This window comes from Mobula hypostoma, chromosome 7 (assembly GCF_963921235.1).
Source record: "Mobula hypostoma chromosome 7, sMobHyp1.1, whole genome shotgun sequence".
Taxonomy (NCBI): domain Eukaryota; kingdom Metazoa; phylum Chordata; class Chondrichthyes; order Myliobatiformes; family Myliobatidae; genus Mobula; species Mobula hypostoma.
In genome coordinates, this window is record NC_086103.1 from 98,648,109 (window position 1) to 98,660,418 (window position 12,310).

A 12,310-nucleotide genomic window follows, 5' to 3' on the forward strand; every position below is an offset into this window, starting at 1 on the left:
TCTGTCCCCCACTTTTCCTTCAGTACATCGACGACTGCATTGGCGCTGCTTCCTGCATGCATGCAGAACTCGTTGACTTTATTAACTTTGCCTCCAACTTTCATCCTGCCCTCAAGTTTATCTGGTCCATTTCCAACACCTCCCTCCCCTTTCTAGATCTTTCTGTCTCTGTCTCTGGAGACAGCTTATCTACTGATGTCTACTATAAGCCTACTGACTCTCACAGCAATCTGACTATTCCTCTTCTCACCCTGTCTCTTGCAAAAACGCCATCCCCTTCTTGCAACTCCTCCGTCTCCGCCACATCTGCTCTCAGGATGAGGCTTTTCATTCTAGGGCGAGGGGGATGTCTTCCTTTTTTAAAGAAAGGGGCTTCCCTTCCTCCACTATCAACTCTGCTCTTAAACGCATCTCCCCCATTTCACGTACATCTGCTCTCACTCCATCCTCCCGCCACCCCACTAAGAATAGGGTTCCCCTGGTCCTCACCTACCACCCCACCAGCCTCCGGGTCCAACATATTATTCTCCGTCACTTCCGCCACCTCCAACGGGATCCCACCACTAAGCACATCTTTCCCTCCCCACCTCTCTCTGTATTCCGCAGGGATTTCTCCCTACACAACTCCCTTGTCCATTCGTACCCCCCATCCCTCCCCACTGATCTCCCTCCTGGCACTTATCCGTGTAAGCGGAACAAGTGCTACGCATGCCCTTACACTTCCTCCCTTACCACCATTCAGGGCCCCAAACAGTCCTTCCAGGTGAGGCAACACTTCACCTGTGAGTCGACTGGGGTGATATACTGCGTCCGGTGCTCCCGATGTGGCCTTTTATATATTGGCGAGACCTGACGCAGACTGGGAGACCGCTTTGCTGAACATCTACACTCTGTCCACCAGAGAAAGCAGGATCTCCCAGTGGCCACACATTTTAATTCCACATCCCATTCCCATTCAAACATGTCTATCCACGGCCTCCTCTACTGTAAAGATGAAGCCACACTCGGGTTGGAGGAATAACACCTTATATTCCATCTGGGTAGCCTCCAACCTGATGGCATGAACATCGACTTCTCTAACTTCCGCTGATGCCCCACCTCCCCCTCGTACCCCATCTGTTACTTATTTTTATACACACATTCTTTCTCTCACTCTCCTTTTTCTCCCTCTGTCCCTCTGAATATACCCCTTGCCCATCCTCTGGGTTCCCCCCCCTTGTCTTTCTTCCCGGACCTCCTGTCCCATGATCCTCTCGTATCCCTTTTGCCAATCACCTGTCCAGCTCTTGGCTCCATCCCTCCCCCTCCTGTCTTCTCCTATCATTTTGGATCTCCCCCTCCCCCTCCAACTTTCAAATCCCTTACTCACTCTTCCTTCAGTTAGTCCTGACGAAGGGTCTCGGCCTGAAACGTCGACTGCACCTCTTCCTAGAGATGCTGCCCGGCCTGCTGCGTTCACCAGCAACTTTTAAGAGTCCAACTTCAGTAGCCTTTGTTTCTTTTGCCCATCACCTTCCAGCCTCTATTCATCTTTTCATTCTTCTCTCCTCTCCTCTCCTCACCTGAATCCACATATTGCTTGCCGGCTTTTGCTCCACTCCTTCCCTCCACCTTTTTAGACTGATTATCTCCCCTTTATTTTTCAGTCCGGGAGAACAATCTCAACTTGGAAATGTCAACAGTTCATTCCCTTCAACAGATGTTACCTGACCTGCTGAGCTCTTCCAGCATTTTGTTTGTTGTTCCATATTTCAGAATCTGCAGTCTCTTTTGTGTCACTAACAAATCTTTATTCTACATGGCCTAAGTCACTGTATACAATACACAGGCCTTTCACACTCATAAGCGATTTGTTTTATTTGTTACATGTATGTTGAATCATACAGCAAATGTGTCATTGGCATCAAATAATTCTCCCATTCCTCTATAACATCCACTTGTCTTACATCTATTCAACATAGGTGGCATGGCAGTAGAGTGGTTCGTGCAAACGAGTGTGGCTAGGATTTGTGACTTATAGGCATACTACTGTATGTTGGTGCCAGAAACACAATGACACTTGTGGGCTGTAAGCAGATCACTGAAAGAGACCATCTAGAAGATAATGGGCACTTTGCACCCCTAGCCATGCAGCAGAAAACATCAAATCACACTAAGACTGAAAGCAGGCCTCAGCTCTCCAGCTAAGGTCCAGTTTAGTGTGCTTCGCCAGCAAGCTCCCCCAGCCTTGTTTACATAGAGGTACTTTGTGTCACTGGTGTGTGATAGCACAGCACATGGCTGACAAATGGAGCAACCCAGAACACATTTCCAGAAATGAAGTGCACTGCCAGTGTACGAAGTGATGGAGATTTGGATAAAATTAGAGTGTTTAGCTCACAGAAATGACTATATAGTAGATTTCACATAACTTTCAACAAGTGTGTCTACTTGCAGAGCAGCAGATTTCAGTGTTACCACTAGGGCCAAAACTTGCTATAGTTACAGGAAGGTTACTTCTCTTTTGTTAGTTGTATCAATGGTAGTACAAGAATCCCATCTAATAATGTTGCCATGGAAACTCGTAAATACTTATTCTGCTTATTGAAATCCTCAGGGGTATATCAATGTCTGTTAAACGACAGCTAAAAGCAATTATAAAACAATAATATCCATTACAAATACATAACCAATTGGATTGATGACAATCTGCATTAAGTGATTATCCATCTTGTTCCTGCACTCACACTATAGATCATTCTGTCACAAAGGAATGGAACATAGTTAGTGTTTGCATTTGTGAGATCTGACATACCAGCAATTATTGGTCTGAGAATGGAGTGATCAAGTTATGAACCATATAAGGGCAAGCTTTTCTGTTAAGAAAGTGCTTTATTCACACATAGCAATGTTTTAATTGCAATGGTAAAACACCTTGCGAGTCTTTTTGAACTTGCCCAGTGGACAGAGTAGAAGGTGACTTGCTATTTCAAGAAATGCGTATTACACGTATATGTTCCCAGTGCAGACATTTCACTGCTCTTTTGTGACTCACATTCATTCACCAAAGAGACAGAGTGGTTCAGGCATTTTATCAGAACATATACAAATATCTGTCTACTCCACAGAAGTGCTTATCCTACAGAATATGCTTTGGTCTCATTAGTCTTTGTTATTAGTCTCAAGAACTGTCCTTTGTTATTCAAATAACAAGCCATGGGTGACAAAGGACATTAAGGACATCCTGAACGCTAAAAAGGGGGCGTTTAGAGATGGAAATAGGGAGGAACTGAGGGCGATACAGAGTGACCTGAAAACCAGGATCAGGGAGGCTAAAGACAGGTACAGGAGGAAGCTCGAGTGGAAACTCCAGTAGAACAACATGAGAGAGGTCTGGAGGGGGATGAGGACCATCACTGGGTTCCGGCAAACTAGCAACAGAGGAGCTGAAGGCAGTGTGGACAGGGCCAACAAATTTAACCTGTTCTTTAACAGTGTGGCCCCTGTCCATCCCACACATGAGCCATCTGTTGTCGGCCCCCACCCAACACATATTCCACTCTCCCCTCCTACTCCTCCTCACAGTCCCCCACCCTGCTCTCATGACTATACCCCTTCCCCACACAAAACCACCATGGTGGGCTTCACAGCTCTACAGGTGAGAAGACAGCTGAAACGTCTCAACCCAAGCAAGGCTGCAGGACCGGATGGTGTCAGTACCAGGGTGCTCAAAGCCTGTGCCCCTCAGCTATGTGGAGTACTTCACCATGTATTCAACCTGAGCCTGAGGCTCCGGAAGGCTCCTGTATTGTGGAAGACGTCCTGCCTCGTCCCTGTGCCGAAGACGCCGCGCCCCAGCAGCCTCAATGACTACAGACCGGTGGCATTGACCTCCCACATCATGAAGACCCTGGAGAGACTTGTTCTGGAGCTGCTCCGGCCTATGGTCAGGCCACACTTAGATCCCCTCCAATTTGCCTACCAGCCCCGACTAGGAGTTGAGGATGCCATCGTCTTCCTGCTGAACCGTGTCTACGCCCACCTGGACAAGCCATTCTCTGCTCATTCCCATTAATGTTACCCACCTCACCAAGATTTTACCACTCATCAACTTACTAGGGCCCAAGCAACCTAACAATCCAGATATTTTTGGAATATGGAAGAAACCAGAGCACCTGGGGAAAACAAATTGGGTCACAGGAGAATACGCATACTGCACATATAGAAACATAGAAAACCTACAACACAATACAGGCCCTTCGGCCCACAAAGTTGTACCAAACATGTCCCTACCTTAGAAATTACTAGGCTTACCTATAGCCCTCTAGTTTACTAAGCTCCATGTACCTATCCAAAAGTCTCTTAAAAGACCCTATCATATTCGCCTCCACTACCGTTGCTGGCAGCCCAATTCCACACACTCTAAGTAAAAAACTTACCCGTGACATCTCGTCTGTACCTACTCCCCAGCACCTTAAACCTCTGTCCTCTTGTGACAGCCATTTCAGCCCTGGGAAAAAGCCTCTGACTATCCACACGATCAATGCCTCTCATCATCTTATACACCTCTATCAGGTCACCTCTCATTCTCCAATATGTAGAAAGAATTGCACCATACCCTCTGAAAGGCTCCGGAGCAAGAACGGTAAATGCATTACAAAAACATTGAAATCCACACAAAATGTAGTAATTAACTGTTACCATATCTTTATGTGCAGTGAGTGACTGGGAGAATGCCCTTACACTTCCTTAATGAAGTTAAAACTATTAGCAAATAATTGTAATTCCACTGATATGAAGAATTGCCTCATCAGAGATTTAATCATTTGTGGAAACCAAGAGCCCGACCTTCACAACTGCAACTATCGTATGTGAGCCAGACTTAACTCTTCAGACTGGGTAACAGCTTCTTCCCTCTGGCTGTGAGACTAATGAATAACCCACCACCTCTGAGGTCTTGTCACTCGGATAGCGAGCTCTTTTCTGTTAACTGTATTGTTCATGATTTACTGTACTGCTTACCTGTGCTGCACACTACATGTATTTTGAATTATATTTCATTAACTTATTTATAGCAATATTTTGTTTTTTTAATGCTGTGTGTGATATATGTTTTGTGGGTTTGCTGTGGTCTGTGGAATGTTGTTTCATTTGGCTATATACAGTGCATGCAAAGGTTTGGCCACCCCTGGTCAAAATTTCTGTTACTGTGAATAGCTAAGCCAGTAAAAGATGAACTGATTTCCAAAAGGCATAAAGTTAAAGATGACACATTTCTTTAATATCTTAAACAAGAAAACTTTTTTTATTTCCATCTTTTACAGTTTCATAATAGCAAAAAAAAAAGAAAAAGGTCCAAAGCAAGTGTTCAGGCAGCCTGCATGGCAGTACTTAGTACACCCCCGTTGGTAAATATCACAGCTTGTAAACACTTTTTGTAGCCAGCTAAGAGTCTTTCAATTCTTGTTTGGGGGATTTTTGTCCATTCTACCTTGCAAAAGGCTTCTAGTGTCATGGTCTGGATCGGGGTCCCTTTAAATTTAGCTTCCTTATGTTACAATCCGGACCGTTGATTCCCTGTTTTCCCGTGTCCCTTGACTTTGGTGATTAGAGGCAATTAACACTCGACTGAACCGGTAGTTTATAGTCTCCGGCTTTCAGTCGTTCGGTGCGGGAGCGTCTGCAAAGTCACGGCGTGCCAATGTCATCTGGCCGGAGCAAGCCTTGTCTCTGCCCGAAGTGAGTGCCGGTAATTCGCCTTTCCTCACCTGAGCAACCCTGTCCAGTTACCTCACCGAAGCAAGCCTGCAAAGTTTCCTCATCAAGGTGGGTCCGTCAGTTAACCCGCCGGAGAGAATCAAGAGCCGCTGTCTACTATTCCCAGGCCGAGTCGAGAGCTCGGCCCTACCCGGAGGTTCCAAGTACCACATCCACATCCTGGCTCCGGTGGCATCCAAGTACCACGTCCACGTCCTGGCTCCAGTGGCATCCAAGTACCACATCCACATCCTGGCCTTGGCGGTGTTCAAGTACCATGTCAAGTCCTAGCCCTGGCGGTGTTCAAGTACCATGTCAAGTCCTGGCCCTGGCGGCATTCAAGTACCATGTCAAGTCCTGGCCCTGGCGGCGTTACCATGTCAAGTCCTGGCCTTGGCGGTGTTCAAGTACCATGTCAAGTCCTGGCCCTGGCGGCATTCAAGTACCATGTCAAGTCCTGGCCCTGGCGGCTTCCAGTTCTGAGTCTAGTCCTGGCCCTGGCGGTCTCTGATTCCTGTCCTACCCCCTTGTCTAAATCCCTTCACTGCCCCTCTCGCCTCTAGCCCTCGTCTGCAGCCCCCGCCTGCACTTCGGTCTAGTTCCATCACCGGAGCTAGATAGGTACTGTCTGGTGTCCATTCGTGTTGGTCTTGTTTTGTCTTGTCCTTGCCTCCGTGGGGTAAGTCAGGCTGTCTTGCCGTTGCCCCGCGAAGGGTCATACCTTGTCGTGTCTTGTCCTCGCCTCCATGGGGTAAGTCAGGCCATCTTGCCGTTGCCCTGTGGAGGGTCATGAGTCCCGGCCCTATGTCCTGTACCAAAGGAGGGGTCCCGACTCTGTGTTCTGTGTATGTGTCCATGGATCCATGTACTTGCTCTCCCGAGACCGAGGCTCTGTGTTCCCATGTTCCTCCTCTCCCTAGCCCATGTCATGTCCATGCCTGGTTCTGGGGTCCGAGCCCAAGACAAGACCCAGGTACTGGGTCCTTGCCCAGTCTCTGGCTCAGAGTCCATACCCTAGCCTCTTCATGTCTCCTCTAGTTCTGGGAGCCGATTCCGAGTCCAAGCCCAGACCCCTGGTCCCAGCCTAATCATAGTCCTGAGTCCCTGTCCAGTTCGCTACTCCTGCTCCTGCCTTCCTCTCCTGGTATCAAACAATAAACTAAATCTAAGTAACCTCACAAGATGTGTCTTGCATTTGGGTCCACCCTTGCTCCCAATGACCCGCTATTGTGACATCTAGATCTGTGAGATTCTTGGGCCGTCTTGCATGCACTGCTCTTTTGAGGTCTATTCACAGATCCTCGATGACGTTTAGGTCAGGGGACTGTGAGGGCCATGGCTAAACCTTCAGCTTGCGCCTCTTGAGGTAGTCCATTGTAGATTTTGAGGTGTGTTTAGGTTCATTATCCTGTTGTAGAAGCCATCCTCTTTTCATCTTCAGCTTTTTTTACAGACGGTATGATGTTTGCTTCCAGAATTTGTTGGTATTTAATTGAATTAATTCTTCCCTCTACCAGTAAATATTCCCTGTGCCACTGGCTGCAACACAAGCCCAAAGCATAATCGATCCACCCTCGTGCTTAACAGTTGGAGAAGGATTCTTTTCATGAAATTCTGCACCCTTTTTTCTCCAAACATATCTTTGCTCATTGGGGCCAAAAAGTTCTATTTTAACCTCATTAGTCCACAGGACTTGTTTCCAAAGTGCATCAGACTTGTTTAGATGTTCCTTTGAACCTTTTGAATAGAACTTTTTGGCTGCAATGCTAGCAATTATCTGCTGTCCCCATGAATGCCGTTTAAATCTTAAACTACTATAATCATAAAGTTGTACAGGAACAAAATGGGCCCTTAGTGTCCATGCTGAACATTTGCCCATCTACACCAATCACTTTGCCTGCACTAGGTCCTCTTCCTTCTGTGCCTTGACTGTTTAACTGCCTGTCTAAATCTCTCTTAAGCATAGTGATTCCAGCACCTCCTTTGTGGTGATGTTCAGATGTTAACCACTCTGTGTAAGAACTTCTCCAATCATATCCCCTTTGAAACTTCTCTATTTCTTCTCATCATACCACATGAATTCGGGTTATAGACATCTCTGCCATGGGGAAGAGTTTATTTATATCTACCCTATTGATGTGTCTTATAACTTTATATACCTCTATCAAGTCACCCTTTGTCCTCTTTTGCCCCAGGGAAAACAAGGTCAACTTATCCAACCTATCCCCATAACTAGTCTTCCAGCTGAGGAAACAGCTTGCTAAATATCCCTTGCACTCACTCCAGTGTAACTGCATCCTTCGTATAATGTGGGGAATAGAACTGCATACAACTCCCACGTGTGGTCTACCCACAATGTTTGATACGGTTGTAAAATTATGTCTCAACTTTTAAATTCTGTACCCTCGCCTGTGAATTTTTGCATGTTGTGTGAATTCTTTACCATCCCATCCACTAGTGTTGCCACTTAGAGGAGATTATGACTTGAACCCAGGGTCTCCCTGTTCATCAAAATTCTGTAGAGCTCTACCATGTACTGCACATGTCCTATTCCAGTTTAATTTCCAAAACTACAGCATGTGCTTGTTGGGATTTAATTCTATTTTCCACTGCTTGAACAACTTTATGATCATGAACATGATCTGTATCATGTCTCTTATAATTTTATATACCTCTGTCAAGCTACCCCTCAGCATCCATTGCTCAAGAGAAAACAAACACAATCCATCTAAGATCTCCTCATAACTAAAGTATACCAACCCAGGTAACATCTTTAAACAATGTTTCACAACAACACTAACAATTATCCGCAAAAATCTACTTCTTCTCCTTAGTTATATCTTCTACGCTTTCCATTGTAACTTTTGTTAGATCTTATCTGGCCCTGGGAATTTATCATGACATCTCCTTCTTAATTTTGACCTGCTTCAGATTCTCTAACTCACTAATATCCATGTCCTTTTCCTGGTGGACTTGCATGTATCAGTCACTATTTCCTAAAATGCAGAGAGCGCAAAGCTTGGAGGTTTTGTGAATTTGGCGACAATGGTGACAGATATATGATATAAAATATCTAGTTGAGTGGTTAATAATGGAAGACTAAATTTGAAGTGTTTCATGTTTGTAAAAACAATGAGTAAAAGTAATGTAAACTTAATGGCAAAATTTTCAGAGTTTACAAATAAACCTTAAGACACTTTTGAAAACTTCATCAACTGTCAATGATTTACAATACTTCTAGCAAGTGCAGCTAACTTCTACCAGGTGTCAATCAAGAGGATTAGTATAGACAGGTGCTTGATTGGTCAGCACAAACATGATGGGCTGAAGGGCCTCTTTCTGTGCTGTGATACAGTGACTCTATGACTAAGTTCATTTGATATCACCTGCATTTAATATTTCCATGCTAGCTTTCTCTTAACTCCTAGATTGATAGGCAAGAATGTTAAGAGGTGGACACAGAGAGGTTAAAAAGTGATTATAAATATATTGATTAAAAAATCTGGCAAATGAAGTGTATTACGGGATCATTTGAAGCTGTCTAAACAGCATACAAACATATTATCCAAATGGGGGAGATTGCAGCCTTCTGAGGTTTGGGTACCCAAGTGAGTTATTTGCTAGTATGCAGAAAGTGCAAGTGGTTAAGCAAGCTAACACAATGTTAACGTTTGTTTCCATGGGAACAGAATACCAAAGATTATGGTTCAATTGTAATTGGACATCTGTGAGCCCACTTCTGGAATGCTATGTACTCTATTGGTCTCTTTATTAAAGGGAAGACGTTATTACTTTGGAAGCAGTTCAGAGAATGTTCACTAGATCACCAAATGCAATGGCAGGTTGCCTCCTGAGGAAGGTTCGTGGCAAAACCCAGCTTGTAACTGCGAGAGTCTGGAATACTGAGATATGACTTAATTTAAAAAATATAACAAGTATTGATAGAGTATGGAGGGCACTCCCTCGTATAGGTGAGACTAGAATGAGCAGTTACCGTTAAAGAAATAGATTGCCCATTTAAGGGAGAGGTGAAGTGTTTTTGTTTCTCTCACTTAGAGGATCATGAACTGATACTTCACAAGCATGAATCATACAAGGGATGGCAGGAAATAAAGGGTGTCCTTTTATCACTACGCTGTAACTTTCTAGTCCTTAGACAGCACCCTGTCCATAGATATTTCAAGTTCAAGTTTATTGTCATCTGACTGTACATATATACAACTAAACAAAACAACATTCCTCTGGACCACAGTGCACCCAGAAAACATTAGATTAGATTACATTAAATTATGAGGACACACAGTCCTCTTTTATTGTCATTTAGTAATGCATGCATTAAGAAATAATACAATGTTCCTCCAGAATGATATCACAGAAACACAAGATAAACCAAGACTAAAAAAACTGACTAAACCACATAGTTATAACATATAGTTACAACAGTGCAAAGCAAGACTGTAATTTGATAAAGAACAGACCATGGGCAAGGTAAAAAAAGGTCTCAAAGTCTCTCAAAGTCCGAACATCTCACGCAGATGGGAGAAGGAAGAAAACTCTCCCTGCCATGAGCTTCTAGCGCTGCAAACTTGCTGATGCAGCACCCTGGAAGCACCCGACCACAGCCGGCTCTTGATTCTGTCCGAAAACTTCGAGCCTCTGACCAGCCCTACGGCACCAAGCACCAAGCACCACCTCTGCTGAGCGCTTCGACCCCGGCCCTGGCAACAGATAATAGGCAAAGTCGAGGATTTGGGGCCTTCCCCTCCGGAGATTCTCGATCGCACAGTAGCAGCGGCAGCGAAGAGGGCATTTCAGAGGTTTCTCCAGATGTTCCTCCATGCTTGGCTGTGCCGAACCACTTTCTGCCTAGTCCCACTGACCTGCACACGGACCATATCCCTCCATACACCTCCCATCCATGTATCTGTCCAATTTATTCTTAAATGTTAAAAAGGAACCCACATTTACCACCTCGTCTGGCAGCTCATTCCACACTCCTGCCACTCTCTGTGTGAAGAAGCCACCCCTAATGTTCCCTTTAAACTTTTCCCCCTTCACCCTTAACCCATGTCCTCTCCTAGCCTCAGTAGAAAAAGCCTGCTTGTATTCACTCTATCTATACCCATCATAATTTTATATACCTCTATCAAATTTCCCCTCATTCTTCTACGCTCCAGGGAATAAAGTCCTAACCTATTCAACCTTTCTCTGTAACTGAGTTTCTCAAGGCCCAGCAACATCCTTGTAAACCTTCTCTGCACTCTTTCAAACTTATTAATATCCTTCCTGTAATTTGGTGACCAAAACTGAACACAATACTCCAGATTCGGCCTCACCAATGCCTTATACAACCTCATCATAACATTCCAGCTCTTGTACTCAATACTTTGATTAATAAAGGCCATTGTACCAAAAGCTCTCTCTACGACCCCATCTACCTGTGATGCCACTTTTAGGGAATTTTTTATCTGTATTCCCAGATCCCTCTGTTCTACTGCACTCCTCAGTCCCTTACCATTTACCCTGTATGTTCTACCTTGGTTTGTCCTTCCAAAGTGCAATACCTCACACTTGTCTGTATTAAACTCCATTTGCCATTTTTAGCCCATTTTTCCAGCTGGGCCAAGTCCCTCTGCAGGCTCTGAAAACCTCCCTCACTGTCCACTACACCTCTAATCTTTGTATCATCAACAATTTGCAGATCCAATTTACCACATTATCATCCAGATCATTGATATAGATGACAAATAACAATGGACCCAGCACCGATCCCTGTGGCACACCACTAGTCACAGGCCTCCACTCGGAGAAGCAATTCTCTACTACCACTCTTTGGCTTCTTCCATTGAGCCAATGTCTAATCCAATTTACCACCTCTCCATGTATACATAGCGACTGAATTTTCCTAAATAACCTCCCATGCGGGACCTTGTCAAAGGCCTTACTGAAGTCCATGTAGACAACATCCACTGCCTTCCCTTCATCAACTTTCCTGGTAACCTCCTCAAAAAACTCCAATGGACTGATCAAACATGACCTACCACGCACAAAGCCATGTTGACTCTCCCTAATAAGTCCCTGTCTATCCAAATGCATGTAGACTCTGTCTCTTAGTACTCCCTCCAATAACTTACCCACTACCGACGTCAAACTTACTGGCCTATAATTTCCCAGATTACTTTCCGATCCTTTTTTAAATAACGGAACAACATGAGCCACTCTCCAATTCTCCGGCACCTCACCCGTAGGCACCGACATTTTAAATATATCTGCCAGGGCCCCTGCAATTTCAACACTAGTCTCCTTCAAGGTCCGAGGGAATACCCTGTCAGGTCCTGGGGATTTATCCACTTTAATTTGCCTCAGGATAGCAAGCACCTCCTCCTTTTCAATCTGTACAGTTTCCATGATCTCACTGCTTGTTTCCCTTAATTCCATAGACTTCATGCCAGTTTCCTTAGTAAATACAGATGTAAAAAACCCATTTAAGATCTCCCCCATTTCTTTTGGTTCCGCACATAGCCGACCACTCTGATCTTCAAGAGGACCAAATTTATCCCTTACAATCCTTTTG